The 19,822-nt window shown below is 51.8% G+C and overlaps 1 protein-coding gene across 5 annotated transcripts in view; it reads left to right on the forward strand.

Moving 5' to 3' along the window:
• Positions 1-19,822, forward strand: part of TSPAN14 (tetraspanin 14) — a 55,475-nt gene that overhangs the window by 8,078 nt on the left and 27,575 nt on the right. The window contains exon 2 of one of the 5 annotated variants that reach the window (XM_077895208.1): positions 1,507-1,680. The exons of 2 other annotated variants lie outside the window; for them this stretch is intronic. The gene's annotated coding sequence lies outside the window, so the exon portion shown is untranslated. Of the gene's footprint in view, positions 1-1,506; positions 1,681-7,597; positions 7,720-19,822 lie in introns of those variants that run through there. 2 more of the 5 variants (XM_077895209.1, XM_077895212.1) reach the window with 2 other exon arrangements.

Consider the following 19,822-nt stretch of genomic DNA (forward strand, 5'->3'; position numbering starts at 1 on the left):
GGCGGCCTGGGGGTGGTGGCACTAAGTGGGGGCCTAGTTCCGCTCTGGAGGAAGAGCTCCATTCACGAGCCACTCCCTGCCTTCCAAATGGTCTCACCCAAACAGCCTGGCCAATCGTGGTGGTACTAGGCATTGTGTCATACCCTTCAGAAGCAGGAGAGACTGGGATGGTTATTATATTGTTCCTTAGGGGTAAAATCACTTGGAGGAAATACATCAGTGCTTCTGAGTGCAGAGTATTGACATGCAGTTAAGGGAGGCTTTTAAACAACATGTGTGTATCCCTTTAGTAAGAAATAAATATACAGACCCATCTCGCCGACTCCATTTTGCAGTTCCCATTTCCCGAAAGGTATATGCATGGGGTTTAGTGGCTAAGGGATCAGGGTTTTGAGCTGGGATTTTGGAGAAACTGTTTTTAGCCTGTACTTGGAGTTGGGCCAGGCCTAGAAATCTGTTGAAATAGCTTTCTTTAGCTGCTAAAATTGGGATGGGTTCTTACCACTAGGATCTTGAGCCTCACCAGCGGCTGGGGAGGGCCCTGAGAAGGGTCCGTGTCTGAGGCCTGGGATGCCTGAGGCTCAGCCCCACATGCGCACATTGCCTGAAGCTTGGGGTCTTCCAGTCTCCCCAGAGAGGAGACCTGCCCCCAGGGGCCCTCCTTCAAGTGTCTTTTCCGCCTTTGGCAGAATCTGCTCTTGGTCTTCCTGGGAAAACTTCTATTTTGGGACCCAGGGAGGAGTTGTGAGCAGGGACCTCTCTGAGTTGGTCCTCTTTTCTTGATGACAGAGGCTGGCACCCCTTCCCCTTCCTCCCCCCACTTCTCCCCCGTCCTCTGTTCTGGGGAGATACCAGAAGCTGCAGGCGGAGAGCTACAGGTGTGTTTTGTTTTGTTTTATTTTGTTTTGGCTTACAGTCACAAACGTGAGGGATTTTAAATGTCAATTTAGGTTTGACTTTTTTAATTAAAAAATGTATACATGATAAAAAAAAAACCCCGCCACATAAAGATACACAGTGAAAATTAGCATTTCCATGCCTGACCCCTTCAGTTCTGCTCCCCTGAGGCCTCCATCACCAGCTGCTGGCTTGCCTAGTCAAGCGTCTCCTCTCTGTACTCCTCTTGTTTATCCCCTTGCTAGTATACTAATTACTCTGTTCTGTACTTAGTGATTTTTACCCTAAAGCTTATCTTGGGATTGCTCCATGTCAGCCCAGTACAGTCCACTCTCCTGTAACATGTTCTTTTGCTGCGTGGTAAACCGTGATTCACTTTGTCAGCCTCCTATTGATGGACGTTGAGGTTGCTTTCAGTACCAATTCTGTCTCTGGAAGCCAAGCTGCAGGAGTGCCTTGCACATGCTCACAGGTCTGTAGTAGACGGCTGGAAGAGGAGTCCCGGCATTGAGTGCTTAACGAGAAGAGAGGCACGTTGTTTTGATTCCAAGAGGGAGAAGGAAAGTTTCCAAGCTTTTTTTCTGAGGGATCTTGTATTTATTTCTGCAGGCAGAGCCCGGAGCTGGAGGGCACACTGTGGGGTGCTGGTGGCCTGGTTCCCAACACGGTCTGGTTTTGGTTCAGCTCAGGTTAGCCTGTCTCCGCAGAGCACCTGTTGTTTGCAGCTTTTGGCTGGGCCCTGTGCATACCCAAAAGTGTGTAAGAGGAGGCAGCCGGAGCCAGGTAAGGTCTGGGGAGGGAGGAGAGGCTTTGCAGATGTGGGTTTGTGCTGGACTTGGGTAGGGGTTTGACCTGGGAGTCTTGGCTGAGAAGCCAGGAGGGGCTCTCGCATCCACTTCCTCCTTCGGTTTCAGGGGTTGGTGTGAGAGTCAGGCCTCCTGTCCTGGCTTCACCAGAGCCTTTGTTGTTTCTGGGATGCCCCCTGCCCCCCTCCCCGTCTCTTGCCTGTTCTGCACTTTAGGCCACTTTGTGTCTGATTGCCACCCTGTGATTTTAAAAAGCCAGTGTGGAAGGCACCTGGTGTAAATAATAGATGGGTTTTCTCAGACGGCTTCCTTTCAGAGCAGAAGCGGGGTGGGGGTGGGGGTGGGGGGTGAAGGCAGCTGAGTTCTTCCTCCAGGGTTGGGCTGGGAGGAGGGAGGGAGGAATGAGAGAGAGGGTGCTTGTGGGAGCCATGGCCTGGCATCCTCTTGGGACTTCTGGGAGCCCTCCATCCGTTTCCCCATCCCCGTGGCCACTGTGTGCCTCTGAAGTGACCACAGTCATTCCGTCGGTGGCAGGGCCAGCGGGGAGATTTTCAGGCCGAGGAAAGGGGGCTGCCGCGACCCTGACGGAGAGGGTTTGCTGCCGGTGCCCTGCCCCCTCTCTCCCACCGTGGCCATCACTGGCTGCCCCCCGGGGAAGTCCAGAGCGGCCGTGCCCAGGGCGCTGCTGCCTGGGGCTTGGGGCTGCCAGTACAGAGGTTCCCATTGTGGCCTGGTGGCCGCGGGGGCTGACCTGTAGGGCCGAGGGGGTGGGGCCTGGGGAGTGACAGTGGGGCTATTCACAGGCCGCCCTGGTTTCCTGCTGCCTCCCATTGTGGGTTCTTTGCGCGGGGCAGGGAGGGGGGCGGGGGGCGGCCCGGCTGCTGTTGTCGCTGGCCCCCCCCGCTGGTTGCCTCCCCCCCCCCCCCCCCCCCCCGACGGGGTGGTCACGCCAGGTCAGCCAGGTCAGGTCTCCCGGCAGAGTTCTGAGCAGCCGGGCGGGGGGCGGAGAGCCGAGAGCCAGCGCCCCCGCCCCTGCCGGAGCTCTCCTGCGCCGGCGCCCGGGCCCAGGTGCGCCAGGTGCGCCAGGTGCGCCAGGAGCCGTCGGCCCCAGGCCCCGCTGGCCCTGCGCCTGGCGCGGCCCGGTCTCTGCCCGGAGACTCCACGCCGCCCGAGCCACGGCCATTTTCCTTTGTTCTGCCGCGTCCGCGCTCTGGAACCTTCGGCGGCGGCGGCGGCGGGCGGCAGGCGGGGGTGGGGGGCAGCAGGCAGGGGGGTGGGAGCAGGCAGCAGGGTGGGGGGCAGCAGGCTGGGGGAGGCAGGCTGGGGGGCAGCAGGGTGGGTTTTTTTTTAAGATTTTATTTATTTATTCATGAGACACACACACACAGAGACATAGGGAGAAGCAGGCTCCATGCAGGGAGCCCGACGTAGGACTCCATCCCGGGTCTCCAGGATCAGGCCCTGGGCCCAAAGGTGGCACTAAACTGCTGAGCCCCCCGGGCTGCCCCAGGGTGGGAAGTCAGCAGGCTGGGGGGGGGGCTGGCTGGGGGGCAGCAGGCAGGAGGCAGGTGTGCAGCACCAGTGGAAGCCCCCAGGACAGGAATCTTCCCACTGAGGCAAAGATAGGCGGTCCCCTGGCTGTACTCGGTTCTCCCAGCTGTACCCCCATTCCCCCAGGAGTGTCAAGATCTGTTTGATTAGAGGTCACCCCTCCTTACTGGATCAGAATCTTGGTGACTTGTACAGTGGGGGCCTGGAGAGATCCCACCTGTTAGTGGCCACTGAGGGGGTGAGAAAGATGAGAGGGCGAGAAAAACACACAGCACCTCGGGAGCACAGGCCTCCTGGTCTTTGACAGGAAAAGCTCCTCCCAGGCACCCAGTGTGGTCTTCCTTGGCTCTGGCCCCCCTCCTCCGTGGAGTCCATGATCAAGTCCTGGGAGGAAGAGCTCCTGGCAGTTAGTGGCACAGGTGGTTGAGAAAGTTTCTTTTTTTTTTTTTGGTCTCTGTTTGGTTGTGGGGATTGTTCTCCCAGCTGCCCCTTCATGTCTGCCTGTGTCTCACCTCCCTCAGGTTTTGGTGGGCGTAACAAGAGCTCCCTCCTGGGGGGGGGGCGATTTCACCCACATGGGGGGTTGCAGGCAATGCTGAGGGCTACTCCCTGGCACCTTTTTCTGGAGTTGTGCCCTCCCCAAGCCAGAAGTCTCTTTGCTTTGCTTTCTAAACCGCAGCCAGACTCTGAACAGTCACCTGCCTCTGAAGTAGAGTTGTTTTGCATGAGAACGAGTAATTTGCACTATTTTTCTTGTGTTTAGAATTTTATCTTACCCGTCCAAAACCTAGCCATCTTTGAAATCAGCCTGGCTCGTTGCAGGGGAGGAAAAAGAATTTTCCCTCTGCCCTTCTTGGTTCTTGACTGAGAGCCCCTGTAATAAGAGATAGATGAGCAAGAGAAAAACAGAAGTTGAGTAACAGGTACACCTGCTTCCGTGAGAGCGATCCAGGAGAACTTGAGGAACTCCCTGAAAATGGCCCAAGCCGTCACCTTAAATATGTTCTCCAGCTACTGACACAAGAAAGATGATTGGGGCTGGGAGAGAAGACCTGGAAACAGGATAAGATTGTTATGCAGATTTAAGTTGGGCTTTGTCTCCCGATAAGAGTTTCTTGTGATTTAGTGTCACCCTCCTCTTCCTGGTGCTGAGAGGAGACACCCTTTCAAGTGGAGACTTACCTTGTAAATGTAAATTTCCCTTCAGTAACTTCTACGTGGTTTTCAGAGCTTTTCCCCTGCTTGCTGTTTTTTTTTTTAAAAATAATGAGATCAAGATAATCCTTATGCCAGAGAGGCAGATTTGGGGGTTGCAGATCCTGCTCCCCTCCTCATTAGCCAGGTCTCACAAATTAGGGAGTGAGTTCCAGCCCTGGACAGGGTTGCAGTTTGGAGTGTTTGTCATTTCGGCACATGCTGTACAAGACGCAGCAAAAAGAGCTAAGTTTCCTTTTAGATGCATTAAAACGCCGGTGCTGCCTTGATGGTAGTTGGACGCAGAGGGGTTGGGAAAGGTCATGACTGTAGCAGCAGGTGCTCTGGAAAAAGCTCATGGAGGTGCAAGGCTGGGGAAGACAGCTCTGCCACTTGCTCGCTCCGGGTGACCTTGGCAGTTTTTCCATGGGCTCCGGTCTCGGAAAATGCAAGGGTTGGTTGCACAGATGAACTGCCGAAATTTTTTAGCTATGACTCTGAGTTCTTTGATTTCTAATTCCAAAGTGATTGGTCAATACCTTGACAGCCCCTCTTGCTAATTCAGGATCTCTTGGGGGAAGAAAGTTTATCAGATGGGATTAACGGAAGGCATTTCTTAGGTTCTTGAGGGGTGGTGGTGATGGTCAGCCTCCACCGATGTCTGTTTTTTTATATAGAAGCCCACCCACCCCAAGGCCTAACCTGTACTGTCAGTTCTCAAGGGCTGGGTGTGGCCGAGTGAGTCCCCAAGGCCCGAATTCCCTTTTTGAATGGTGGACTCGGGAAGAAAGCAAAAGCTCTGCATTTTACCTTCCCTTAAAGTGAGGCCAGGCTGTTTTAAGGAAAAACAGAAACATACCCTCTGTACATAAATAAATATTCCCTCTCTTCTTCCTGTGGGGGGCTAGGTTTAACTTTTATCTCTAAGATAAAAGTTGTAGATCCCAGAAGCCAGAACCGTCTCTTTCGCTGGTGCCCCTTCAGGATTGGTTTCTGGCCCTTTATCTGCCTTTCCCCACCCAGCCTTCATCCCCTGGGCCTCCTGGGCCTAGCGGCCCCAGTGGCTTTCCTCCCATTGTCTGCCTCGCCAGTATCAGCCTCCGTGTCACTGCTCTAGGCAGTGTGTTCCTGCCAGACGTCACGGGAGGCCTTCTTGGAAGATGCCCAAGAGGCAGGGAGTCCAGCTTCTCTAGTCACTGGGTTACATTAGCCTCCACAGCTGTGAAATGGGAATAAAAATAACCTGTAAGGATCCAGTGGGATGCATTAAAATACCAAAGTCCCAAACTACTCCAGGAAAGCGGATTACGCACCCGGAAATCTAATCGCAACCAGGGTGGGTGGACTTTCCTCCCAGGACTTGTCCTAAGGGTTGTCGCTTTTCTCTCAGGTCCTCTCCCTTCAGAGCACTGGCCACAGGCCTGTCCTGGGCAACACCTGGGAGTTGCGTGAGCAGCTTTTGAGCTGCTTTGACATTTTCACAAAATTCCCAGGTGATCTGCATACACTTCAAGTTTGAGAAGCCCTGGCTCAGGCACCTGAGTTAGGCTGCGCCTGCCTGTTGCCTGCCTGTTGCTCTAGCACCTTCCTCAGTCTGTTTTGTGGTTTTGCAGACTGCGCCCTCTTGCCCTCCTGAAAGTCGTCGACTTCACACAGGTCTGGCAGCCCTGACGGCCCTGCCGGCCCTGCTGGCCCTGCCGACTGGGCTGTGCGGTTTCCAGCAGCTATCCCTGGGTGCGGGGAGGGGGACCCCCGGGGGGGGCCCCCAGGAAGCCCCTCTGCCGGCAGCTGCGGGCACCTCCTCCAAGCCTGCTGGCAAGGTCATCCTTGGGGCACGGAGCCGAGGGGATAAGAGGGGGTAATCGGAGCCCTCCTTTGTGAAGGGTGGCAGGGAGCCTCCCTCAGCCATCTGGTGCCACTCGCCCCGCCCCATCTGTCCCAGCTGGACGACAGGATCAGAATCAGGTTGTAAATGTTGTTTTTTCAATAGAAACACAAAACATTCTCTAGAAGGAGGTTATGGTGTATGTTGAAGTTCAAATGAATAGTTCAGAAAGGACCACACGTTTATTTTTGTAGCAGAACAAAGTTTGAGGTCTCCCTTGATAGCACTAGGATCGCCTGCCCACCTCGTTCTGGGGGGGTTTGGGGGCGCCAGTCTGCAGGCTGGAGGAGACAGGGCTCCCTGCACAGCCACGGGCGGGGGGCGGGGGGGAGGCTGGCCTTCTGGGACTCTGCTTAGGGACTGAGCTGCTAATCTGACCCCTCTCAGCCTTTTCCAGCAGTGTCCCACCATTGATTTGCATTAAAAAAAAAACTACCCCCCCCCATTCCTTTTCTCTTTGTGTTTTTGGGGCACGAAGTTTTCTTTATTTTTTTCCTAGCAGGCTTCATTTTTCTTAGCTTGTTTGGGAAGTTTGTTTTGTTTTCTTTGCCCTGTGAACCTCCCCCCGCCCCCACCCCGGGCTGTTTGCATTGCTGGGAGGAAGCCAGAAGCCAGGCCCTGCCCTGGCCTCGGGCCTCAGAGGGCTGCGGACCCGAGCAGGATTCCGGGGTGCTCCCAGTGCTGTCCCTGGAGTGAAGTGGGTTGGTTGTCTCAAAACACAGTATTACCGTTAGCAGACTGTGCAATTTTGGGTACAGAGATTTTTGATATTTTGGAACCACAATCTTCAGGCATTTCAGGCATGGAAAGTGGGAGGAAAGGGAGGCAGTGTGTGTAATTCTAAGTCTCTTACATAGTTTTGTGTGTCGGGGGTGAGCCGGGCGCACGCAGGGCAAACTCCTGCAGAGAGCACACTGCAGATCTGGGCAGGCCCAACCCTCCCCGGAAGGGGTGGCCAAGACGCAGTCACTGGAGCAGAGCTGACTTCTCCCCACGCGTGGGCCCCCTCATCACCCGGAACGTGTGCTGTTGGGGCCCCAGCGGGGGCAGCTCTGCGGGGGCAGCCGCGCCCTGTGTCTCATCCACAAGGCCTGGCCCTGAGCTGGGGCACCCCCCGGGTGGGGTGCTGTGGGTGGGACAGTTGGGGGGTACTCTGCTGAGCTGCAGTGTGGTGTCCCCATGTCAGGGCAAGTTGGCAGCTGTCTGGAGGCGGAGCTCTCACCTCGTTCACCTTTAATCCATCATTGCTGTAGAGCATTTCCTAACCAGCTTCCCGCCTCCTCCTCTTTCCTTCCTGCGGGCTCCTGCCCTCCAGCACCTTCAAGACTCCGGGATTCACGGAGGGTGGTGTGGCCCCAGGCCCCTGAGTCAGGCCCGGGTGTCAGGGTGAGTTCTCAGTCTCCCCAGCCTCATTCTGGGTGCCTTGCACACAGCAGGTGCCCAGACATGTAGAATCAAGTCTGGGGTGTTTGTCTCCCACAACAAAAGCCTTTGCACTGGGAGGGACTGGCCTAGCAGGTTTGCACACTGGAGGATTCCTTGGCACACCTATGCCAGCCTAGGGAGCCCTGCGCCGGGCCCTTAGTTGAGATTTCAGGGGGGCCTGGGGTGCACCCCGAGCCTCCCGAGGTCTGCACCTCGCAGCGTGTTGGCCTCCTGGGGTCTTGCCCACGTTGGAGATGTCACTGTGAACGGGGTCCAGATGCTCCACGTTGTGTGTACTACCCGCTTCTGGGGGCAGACGTTTCAAGAACTTAGGGCTGATCGGGGCGCCAGGCCCCAAGGCAGCGGGGGCTCCCCGCCATCCGGCCAGCCCACAGCTTCACCTGCCACCGCAGAGGGGACGGCAGCTGGGAAGACAGGGAGGTGCGGGGCCTCCTTTCCCAGCTTTCTGAGAAGTTGGGGGGCAGCAGCTGTGGGTGACTAAGCCCTGCCTCACCTGGGTGGGCCTGCACATCTGGATGCTGCCCGGTGAGCTGCGGGATGACTCATCCTCAGGATCTCTCCCGGGGCCCCAGGCTGGTTGTTTGACCTAAGGTTGTAGTTCTGTTTGTTGGTGTTTGTTTCTTTGTTTAAGGAAAATGGCCACAAGCTGTACATTTTGATTTGAGGCTACTTATTTTGTAGAATCTCTCTTAATCAGGGCAGACCCGGTGACTTAGCGGTTTACTGCCTGCCTTCGGCCCAGGGCCTGATCCTGGATCGAGTCCCATGTCGGGCTCCCTGCACGGAGCCTGCTTCTCCCTCTGCCTGTGTCTCTGCCTCTCTCTCTCTCTCTCTGTGTCTCTCATGAATAAATAAATAAAATCTTTAAAAAAAAAAACTTCCTTAATTGGAATTTCTTAGATTTTTCCTTCGGATTAGATTCATGTTCTGTGCTTTCATCAGGGATACCACAGAAATGTGTCCTCAGTGCATCCCCTCTTGGAGGGACCCACGTTGGCTTGCCTCATTACGGGTGATGGAAACCGTGATGACTTAGTTAATAAGGTGGGCTCTGCTGGGTCTCTCCCCTGCTGAGTTACTTTTATGTTCTCTGTAATTAATAAGTGTCCTATGGGGAGATACTCTGAGACGACATAAACATGCTGTTTCTCATCAAACTTTCATCAACTTGTTTTTAGAACCTGTTCCTGTTTGAAGGTGTCTCCCAGATTCACATGTTGAAATCATGACCTAAGCCCGGTGACTTAGGTCATGAGGGAAGAAGAGCCCTGGTGGATAGGATTAGCACCCTTCAGAGAAACGCCACAGAGCTCCCTTGCTTCTTCCTCCAGGTGGGGGCCCAGCCGAAGGTCCCAGCTTGGAGCCTGGAAGAAGGCTTGCTCAACCATACTGGGGCCTTGATCTTGGACCTTGGATCCAAGGATCCTTCTGGATCTTGGATCCAGAACTGTGAGAAGGAAATTTCCCTTCTTTATGAGCTACCCACTCTGTGCCACTTTTTTTGTAGCAGCTGTAACGGACCCAAACAGAACCAACGGACCCAAACACTGATGATTCTTTTTTTTTTTTTAAGATTTATTTATTTATTCATGAGAGACACACACAGAGAGAGAGAGAGAGGCAGAGACACAGGCAGAAGGAGAAGCAGGCTCCATGCAGGGAGCCCAATGTGGGACTCGATCCTGGGACTCCAGGACCATACCCTGGGCCAAAGGCAGGCGCCAAACCACTGAGCCACCCAGGGATCCCCCACTGATGATTCTTGACAGAAGATTCTGGACAATTTCTTTCTGTCCTGGTTGTCGAACAGTGATATTTTATTTCCATGAATTCCTTTCTACATTCATCATTTGGCATTCTGCTGTAAAGAACTTTCTCTTCTCCGTTTATGTATCCACGTATTTATGTATATCAAAGTGGACTCGCTGATTCTTATTTAACTCAGTGAGTTAAAAATCCACTTACTATAATTGATTATTCTGATGCTCAGATTCTTCCAGATTTGGCCAGCAAGGGTCCCTTCACACTGACTGCTGTGAAGGACAGCTCTTAAAAACGTGAATTTCCAGGTCTGTCACAGTTCTATTGGACTAGTCTCTCTGTGTGCAGTTTGGCAAGCGCTCCTTGAGTGATTCTCATGTTCTTTGGAATTTGGGATCCTCTGGGCCAGACCCCTCATTTTCAAGTGTGTGCCTCACGGAGCCTCCCCTTTTCCTCCCAGACTCCTGAGATGAGTGACCTGCTCTGTCTGTCTTCGTGCTGGGTTTCTGGGTCAGAATTTCTTTGAACAAAAACTCCTATAGCTTACAAAGTAATAAAAATAGTAAGTTTGAAAATCACTGGATGAGGTGACCTCCATTCCAGGCCCAGCATGGCTCCCGCTGAGCCCTTTGGCTCTCCGCTTCCCTCCTCCGACCCACTTCTCTCCCTCCCTCTGCTTCTTTCCTGGTGACAGCACTAAGGTAGACAAAGGTCTCACCTCTCACCGGATCGACAAGGAGGCCCCTTGGTGCGCCTTAGACTCAGCAGGTTTTGGGTTGTGGGTTTTGGTGGTGGAAACTCCTAATGCTGTGTTTGCTAAAGTTCAGGGTTTCATACAGGAAACCAAGTGTTAGAACCCCAGGCTCATGGGGGAGCGTGCTGGGGCTTGGAGCTGGTGGCCTGGGCTTTTCCTGGACATCCACATGGAGGCCATCCCTTGGGCCTCCAGTCTCTGAACACTGGGAACCTTCCTTTTCCCACACCTGTGTACCAGCAGGGTGCTTGTGACCCCGTGTTAAGGGAGGGTGCCCCACCTTCATCCTCGTGTAGCTTTATAGTGTCTTGCCCTGAGGAAGAATCAAACTTCTGGATACCTCTGCGTGGCTGCTGCCGCCATGTCAGTTCACACTGTTTCTGGCAGATCCTGGCCATGAGGAGTTGGGCCCTCAGGGGAAAGGGCTAGAGCAGGGCATAGATGGGGCTTCTGACTCTGAGCATGACTCAGAGAGCAGTTGAGAACTTGTGGATCTGAGCCCTTCTCATTGTGGGTGGCTGTGCCTTGGGGCTGAGGCCACCTCACTCTTGTGGGCAATGAGCCAGCCCACTCTGGCCTGCCTTTGTGACCCTCTCTCTCACTGGAACCTATTCCCATTCCATAGTTACCCATCCCTTCCTAGACTTGTCGCCTGAGGCCTGCCTCTTTCTTTGGCCTGAGAATGTTCCCCAGCACCCAGTGAGCCCTGAGGACTCTCTTTTCTCTCTCTCTTTTATTTTTTTTATTTTTTATTTTTTTATTTTATTTTAATTTTTTTATGATAGGCATACAGTGAGAGAGAGAGAGGCAGAGACACAGGCAGAGGGAGAAGCAGGCTCCATGCACCGGGAGCCTGACGTGGGACTCGATCCCGGGTCTCCAGGATCGCGCCCTGGGCCAAAGGCAGGCGCTAAACCTCTGCGCCACCCAGGGATCTCTCTCTCTCTCTTTTAAAAGATTTTATTTATTTATTCATGAGAGACCCAGAGAGAGAGAGGCAGAGGGAGAAGCGGGTTCCCCGATGTGTGATCCCGGGACCCCAGGATCACGCCCTGAGCTGAAGGCAGGTGCTCAACCGCTGAGCCCCCCGGGCATCCCATCTCGTCTTGGGTGGTAGGGATGTCCAGGGCTTAAGCTGTGTTACCTGGAAGTGCAGCAGGACCCCCAGCTCCCTTGGAATCCGGCTTCCCTTTCCTGGGATGGGCCTTGATTAGGCCAGATGCTGATGCTGGGGCCTTGCAAGCCATGTGGAAAGGTCGAGCCTTGGTGAATGGCTGACTGGAGAGTGAGTGAGAGAGGAGACAGCAAGGGTACTGTGGGGGGTGGGGGTCCCAGCTCAGGTTACAGGTGGACAGTGCTGCTGGGTAGAGCATAGTTCAGCTGGGACGTCTGCTTAGGGTTCTGCGTGGCCCACACCTGGGTGCTGGCAGGGTTGCGTTCCTTTCTGGATGCTCTGGGACTGATCTACTTCCAAGTTCATGCTGGTAGTTGGCAGCATTCAGGTCCTGACTGTTGCAGGTTTGAGGTCCTGCTTCCTTGCTGACTGTCAGCCAAGGCTACCCTTAACTCCTGCTCCACACGTGGCTCCTGGATCTGGGATCCAGCAACAGGGCACTGCATCCTTCTCCTGCTTGGAACCTCTCTACTTCTGCCCTCAGCTGGTGGGAAGCTCTGCTTCTAAGGGCTCGCATAAATTACATGGGACCCACTTGGATAATTTCACAGTTTTAAGGTTGATTGATCAGTTATCTTAATTACATCTGCAAGTTTTTTGTTTTTTGTTTTTTTTTCCCTTTCTTTTATATGGTGATAAATTACGCTTCCTGGTTTTTCACTTTGCTCAGTAAAAAGATGGCAACTAAAAGTATTTTGCAGTCTTCCTAGAGATCTGGGTGTAAATGGGTGGATTGGGACACACCTAACTTAACTTTATTATAGAACTCCACAAAAGTTAAAGAGACTTTTTATTTATTTATTTTTGAAGCTTTATTTATTCGAGAGAGAGAAAAAGAGAGAGCCAGTGGGCAGGGTAAGGAGCAGAGGGACAGAGAAAATCCTCAAGCAAACTCCTCTCTGAGCAGGGAGCCCGACCGTGGGGTTCAGTCCCAAGACCCTGAGATCACGACCTGAGCTGAAGCCCAGGGCGCTTAACCGACTGAGCCACCTAGGTGCCCCAAGGTAAAGGGAATTTTTAAAAAGGAATCTGTCTACAAGGACAGGAGGAATGGGAGAAGAAATGACAAGAAAAAATTTGCCAGCCAGGAATAGATGGATGAGTGACCCAGTTTAAAATATGGAAGTTGGTGTCACCACATTGTTATTTTGGGTTTGGGGTTCAGAGAAGCAGCCGACATGGCCAAATGTAAGAATTAGTGGAAAGTAGCTGACATGGTTAGATACTTGGTTTACTTTCTTTCCTCCGTGATGCTTGGTGACACCCTCTCCCCTTTGCTGGACATTGGAGATTTATTCTTTAGAAGGAAACACCAGGGACCTATGAAACTCTAGGGATTTCTGGAGGTGCATATGGAAGACCACATCCCAGCCTTCTACTTCCATTTGGCTTCCAGGGAGGAGAGTCCTCATTGAGGGAACCTGAGTGGCCTAAGAGGAAAGAATTAGTGAAGCCAACAACAAGGATTTCCCAGCAAATTCTGGATCAGCCTACACAGAAACTCACCTGCCCCAGAACTCAAGGCTTCTAGCTAGTTTTTAGGCATTTACCCTTCCTCATGACAATTATTTCGTTATGAGAAATACCAACATCTGAAGAAGATGCCTAACGTGAAAGGAAGCAAAACAAAGAGAACAAAGAAAGTAACTTGAGAGAAACATCCTATTTAGAAAGAACATTTTGAAAAAAATTAGACCTTTTCCCAGAGATAAGAGAAATCTCCTATCCATGAAATAAGAACAGGGCCCTATAAAAAAGGATATTTTAAACCAAAATGATTAAAAGTTTAAAAGATAAGGGCAGGACAAGAGTATCAGACTGATTAGAAGGTAAGATTCAAGGAACTAGTCTTCTAGGAAACAGATAAAAATAAAAAAGATAAGATGAATAATAGAGCAGAAGGATGAGGCAGGGTTCCCATTACCTAATAGGAGTTGCAGAAAGAGAGAAATTCAGTGAGAAAAATGATCAAAAAAAATTTTGCCTAAAAGGATACTGGTTTCCATATTGGAAGGGCTCATCAGATGCTGAGCCAAGTGGACAAAGATGAACCCAGACCAGTACCCTGAAGTTTCAGTGTGCTGGGGAGAAAGGGATGACCCTACAGCTTTACCGAGAGAAACACATCAAACATGCGGATCAGAAATCCAAGTGGTTTCACAGCTTCTCAGTACGCTGGAATATAGAAGAAGGTAGAGTGACACTCCTGTCATTCTCCATGAAATTGATTTCCAGTTCTGTACACAAACTTCTGTTCAGGAATGAAGATAGACTAAAGCTGTTTTCAGGCATACTGTGCCTTTTGCGCTGAAACGTTTCTTCACCAAGGGGAGCAAAGACTGGATCTTTCACGGGCTGTATCCCGAATTGAGGTAAGGGGACTTCTGTGCACCAGTCCAGATCGAACTCCATAGGCTCCAGGGAAGTGTTCTTCTGGAAGAAGAAACAGAAATAGAACATCTAGTGTGAATGAACTTACTGAGAGGAGACTTGGACAACTGGCATTGAATTTGGGGTTGAATATTGAGAAGTTTAGAGGAAATCAAACAGAAAAATAAGAGAATTATTAACTCCAGAGAACAAGAAGTTGTGCAGGAAAAGTAATTATGGTTTATATGGTTCACTTTGATGGCAGAAGTGGTCATAATAATGTTAACTGTGAAAATCACTCTAGCCATGGCCAGAGTTTAATTGGGGTGGAGGTACAGGAAAGGAGAAGAGTAAAGGGGCCTGGGGGCCAAGTGGTTTCTGGGGGAGTAAAAAGAGTCCCCTCATTTCCTTCCAGGGTAGGAAGTAGGTAGGTAGTACCTAGACCTGGAAAGCCAAGGAATAGTAACACAGGCCTATTTATTGTATACAGAAATTTCTAAGAGCCATTCTATGGGGTATAAATATCAAGACCAGCTAACAATTGAAAGGGTCCCCTGGAAAGGTGAAGGGAGGCCTGGCTTAGGTTCTGTTTTTTGTTTTTTTGTTTTAAAGATTTTTAAATTTATTTATTCATGAGAGAGACAGAGGGAGAGAGAGGCAGAGACACAGGCAGAGGGAGAAGCAGGCTCCATGCAGGGATCCCAACGTCGGACTGGATCCTGGGCTGAAGGCAGCGCTAAACCACTGAGCCACCCGGGCTGCCCTGTTCTTTCTCTCAAAAAACTTTTACAGTAATTGTTTCTTAAAGGAAGTTCAGGCATGATCTTGAAAAAAAAATTGAAACAGCAAATCTAGAATGCATGACACACCATAAGAGGAGGTGTTGTTTCATGAGGCTCAGTTGCACCTGCGAGTATGTGGGCGCTGGCTTGATTTTGTTAGTGTGTTTCGTACTGTGGGTCACGGTGAAAATGTGAAAACCAGTGTTCAGTGGTTTCTCACTGCCAGTTCACTTCTTATACTTCTGAACTGTTCCAACTATTTTACAGTTGAGCATGTGCTTTTTTTTTTTTTTTAATTAAAAATAAACAGGGAGCTAGGACGCCCGGGTGGCTCATTTGGTTAAGTGTCCGGCTCTTGGTTTCAGCTCAGGTCATGGCCTCAGGGTCTCCTGGGATCCATCGAGCCCTCAGTTGGACTCTGTGCTCAGCTCGGAGTCTGCTTGAGGATTCCCTCCTTGTGCTCTCCTTGCCACGTGCACACACACTCTCTCTCTCCAATAAATAAAATCTTTAAAAATAAATAAACAGGGAGAGGGAGAAGGAAGGAATCGTACAGGTTGAAATAATCCCAAGGTAGACCAGCCCTGTCTATAATGCCAGTAGAGGTGATCACGTTGGGGGGCCAGTAACCTGAGATTGACACACCCTATTGCCACACCCTCTCCCCAGCAATGGCCAGTTTGCATTGCAGAGGTGGTCATGGTAAGTACAACACTGGAGATGTTTTTCCAGAACCACTTAGAAGTCCACCGCCCCGTGCAACCATTTCCATACTTTTATATTCCATTTTGGCCTTCAACCGCATGGTTACAAATTGTTCCATAATTGCAAACCATGATGTTCAGATTTCATACTTAATGCGTATTCTTTTTTTTCCGCTGTTGGTTTATTTTCTGGAGGCAAATTCTTAGTCATGACTTTATTGGATTAAGGGTGTGACTTTTTCGTTTTTTGGTTTTGAATATGGTGACCATATCACTTACCCAAAGGTAGTAGCAGTTTACTCTGCATCCCAGCAACCTGGTACGAGCTTGCCCGTCCTCACCATGGGCTTGTCAGTAGTAGGATGGTGATTTTGTTGGAAAGTGTAACATGAAGTAGGGTCTCTGGATTGTTTTTAGGTTTCACTTCTGGGGATGTGTTGGTTATTTTGCCGTGTATTGGTTATATTGTCCTTCCATTTCATATAATGTCCATATCCTTTGCCCTCGTGTCTAATGCTGGGAGTCTTTTAAGTATGGATTTTTATATATTGTAGATTTTTACCCTTCGTCATAATCGCTGCAGCTGCTGAAGACATCATCGGTGTTCCCTTTATGATAATGCTACCTTTAATTGTATGGGAATATGAACACTGTTTCATATTGGTATTTTAATACTTTTATTTTTTCCTGTTGGCTCAAAAGTGAAGGTGATGTCCTGAAATGCTGTGTTGTGTGTGTGTGCTTGCAACCTTAAATATTTAGATTTATTTTGGCTTATTAGTTAGCTCCCAGACTGCTAGCCAGCTCTCTCAGCACTGTTAAAGGATTCTAACCTTCCCCCTTGTTTCGAGAAGTTGATGTTTTGACAAACAACATGCCTCCTATTTGCCATGTAAACGCTTTATTCTGTTTTAATAAGTTCTGGAACGGAGACAGTTTGAGGGCTTGGAATTAAATTTTTCTGATGGTGGTTTTCTGTGTATTTCTACATAATACAAAAGCTACAGAATAGCTTTTGGAGAGTCTTCTCTGTTGCAGTGATAATTAGTATTTGTGAAAAGTTGATCCATCTTTTAGGATATTTTGTTATTTTGCTAAAATAAGATTCTTTGCGTGTGTGTGTGTATTTTAAGGTTAATGGCCTTGATTGTTTCTTTTGTTTGTTTGTTTTTTAAAAGATGGTATTTTTAATAATTTCTACACCCAGCATGGAGCTCAAACCTACAACCCCAAGATCAAAAGTTGTATGCTCTACTGACTGAGCCAGCAGGTGCCCCTAAATGGCCTTGGTTTGAATTGAATTTGTTGCTGGGGATCTAAGTTCTGCTTTCCTCTGATGTAACTTGGTTTAGGAGATACGGTGAGCTGTCAGGGACACAGTCACTTTGGAGTCATTTCTGCTGAATGTTGAGTCAGATCTGGGTTCTAGTTGCCGCCCCAGTGCGTTTGTCCACCTTGGGGTTCTTTGTGGGTAACTCTCAGGTTGGCACCTCAGGTGTACCTGTGCGTTCTTTTTCCTTCATTGAGGCGGTGAAGCTGCTGAGCCAGACCTCTAGAGCTCAGCACTGGCCTTCTCCAACTGAGGCTCCACCCAAAGGGCCCTGTGTGGGAGGATGTGGCGCAGCCTGGGGTTTAAACAGACCTTCCCCTTGCCTCCTTCAGTTTATACTCTGGGATGTGCCCCTATGGAGACAGGATCTTTTGGTGACATTGCAGTTTAGGATCTGCTTCTCCACCCCCTGGCCAGCAGAGTAGAGAGCCGTGCAAGAGCCCGAGGCAGCTTTTTCCTTCCTGCTCCCTAGGTTCCGTGGGGGCAGGGAAGTGGGGTGACTCTCCCCACCTCGTGGTTAGTTCAGCGCCTTATCGTCCCATGGGGAGGACTAAAAAAGTGGGTGAAGAAAGACTGAACTGCTTCCCCTCCCCGGTTTCCTCATTTGTGAGTTGGGTGGGGAAATAGTGTCATTGGGACATCCCCACCCCCAGGCCTCCTAGAATTATCTTGGTTCAACAGAAATGGTGTGATGCCCGGTGTGAATGCTCTGGGATGGGCCTGGCAGGTGTTTAGGGGATGCGTCAGAGTGTGGTACATGGATGATGCGGGTGTTTCTAGTCCTTCCCGGTGTGGACCTGGCTAGCATTGTTCCAGATGGCTCAGTTTCCAGGAAATAAGGGCTGGGAGTTTATGTCCCAGTTGTTGAGATTCTCTGGGTGTGGGTTTGGAGCCCGACGTCTATGAAAGCAGAGATTTTCGTGGGCAGTTGTGTGTGTCTGTGGGGTGAGGCCTTCGGGACCACATGAAAGAGGGTGAAACCTATGGTGAGGGAGGAGAGATCCCTCTCCAGAGCCTGCAGGCCATGAAGTCCCTGCGGCCTGTGTTCTCCACCGTTAATAGGCCAGAGCTGGAGAACAGGGGTCTCTACGGGGAGAGTTCCCGTATCACCTCAGGGTGGTCCTTTCCCACAGGCCCCAAGCCGGGGCAGGGGTGAGGGTGCCAATGCTGCGGAAGACAGACAGACAGACGGGCGCTGATCAGTGGGTCTCCTGGGGGAGTCGGGCTGTGTGTAGTGCTTCAGGGCCCTGAGAGCCAGAGCCTCACCACGGTGGCCTGAAGCTGTCCAGGGCGCCCTCCCTCGACTCCTGACCTGCAGGCCTGCGCCTGAGCAGCTCTCCCCCGTGTCGGGGGGCCAGTTCCATGGGGGTACGGCCACCCACCTGGGCCTCTCTAGGGACCGTGAAGAGTCGTGCTGGATGATTCCAAGGAGCAGCCTGTTTTGCCCCTAATAGGGTTTCCACCATTTAGAGCATTGTGTTTCCTTCTAGGCCATTTCTGGCCAAGCAGACTGTTCTGTGGGATAAACTGACCTGGGTTTTAGTGGTTTTTTTTGGTTTTTTTTTTTTGTTTTTTTAAATTTATTTATTTGTGATAGTCACAGAGAGAGAGAGAGAGAGAGGCAGAGACACAGGCAGAGGGAGAACCAGGCTCCATGCACCGGGAGCCCGATGTGGGATTCGATCCCGGGTCTCCAGGATCACGCCCTGGGCCAAAGGCAGGCGCCAAACCGCTGCGCCACCCAGGGATCCCTGGGTTTTAGGTTTAAAAGAAGTGTTTGTCTATATGCACGAAGACAGGCCTCTGTAGTTGGAGAAAAACCCAGCGTTCTGGGGTTTTTGTAATGTGTGAAACGTGGTTGGCTTCCTCCTGAGAGCCGTCTCGCCCGCAGGCCTGGCCCGTGTGCTGGCCGCACAAGCAGGGCCTTCTACCTGTGCAGAAGCCCCAGGCTAATGCCTGGTATGTTAGGCGTGATTGTGTGTCAGAATCGCCGGGGAATTTGTCAAAAATGTGGATTCTGGGTCCCACCCCGCACCTTGTCCGCAGAACCTGCAGAGGGTGGAGCCCCGAGGTGTGTCTGGAGTAAGTCCTTTGATGCTGCCAGCTGGGCCTCAACACCAGCGACGCTAGGGTCAGTTCTAGGTGAGGATGCTGGGGCCTCCAGAGGGCAGGAACGGCCCGGGGCAGTTGGTGTGGCCCCAGGAAGGAGTGGGGCCCTTCAGCCGCCCAGCATGGCCCAGGCTGCTTTGAGGCCTCCTGTGTGGCCTGTGACCCATGGTGTTCTTCGGTACCTGGGCTTGTCCTCCTGCTCCCTTCCTGGAGGGGACCTTTGAGCAAGTGCTGTGCTGACGGTGGGGCGGGGGGTGGGGAGGTGGGTGGTAGCTGGGTTGCTGTCCCCTTCCTAGTTGGATTTTGAGACCACAGGGGCCAGACCCTCCCGCGCCCCCCCCAAGGGAGGAGGTGAGCTGGGTGGTGGTGTCATGGCCTGCTGTGCCCGTTGGTGCTGCACCCGGAGGGTTGAGTGGTCACAGCACCCATTTCCAGAGGGATGTGGTTTTCCTGGCCCTGCTTGTCATCACTGTGTTGATGGAATGTTCCAGCCAGGCCACGGAGGTCACTCCCAGGCCCTGGTCGGATCTGCCCCTCTCCTCACCCCCGGGAAGCGGGAGGTGAACTGAGGGTGGCGGGTGGTGAACATTCCCCTGTGCGCCCTAGGTCCTGCCCACCCCCCATCCATGGGTCAGCGTGAGGCCACCCCCTCCTTCCCACCACTGAGCCACTGCTTTGGCAGTGGGTTTGGGGGGTGGAGGAGTTAGGGCCCACCTGGGTTGTTTGCTATTGGGTTCAGAATGGAAAGTAGTCAAGGTGGGTCAGGTCCTCAGAATTCCCTTTGGAGGGCACCCTCCTTTCTGTAGGATTCTCTGAGGGGCTTTGGACAATGAACACAGATTTAAAGCAAAAATGCCCCTCCCCGTCCCGCCCACTCTGTGCAGCCCTCAGAATGTTCTGTGGTCTGAGCTTTACTCACAGCCTCAGGAGGCCGAACCTGGTGGTGGGGGGGAGTTAGGCAGGGGAGGGACGGGAGGGAGGAATGGGGTGTATGCTGGCTGCTGTGGGCTCCTGGGGCCACATCACCTTCGTCGTTCTGTGAGGACAGAGCTTGGGAGG

The sequence above is a fragment of the Canis aureus genome, chromosome 4, assembly GCF_053574225.1.
Source record: "Canis aureus isolate CA01 chromosome 4, VMU_Caureus_v.1.0, whole genome shotgun sequence".
NCBI classification, from domain to species: domain Eukaryota; kingdom Metazoa; phylum Chordata; class Mammalia; order Carnivora; family Canidae; genus Canis; species Canis aureus.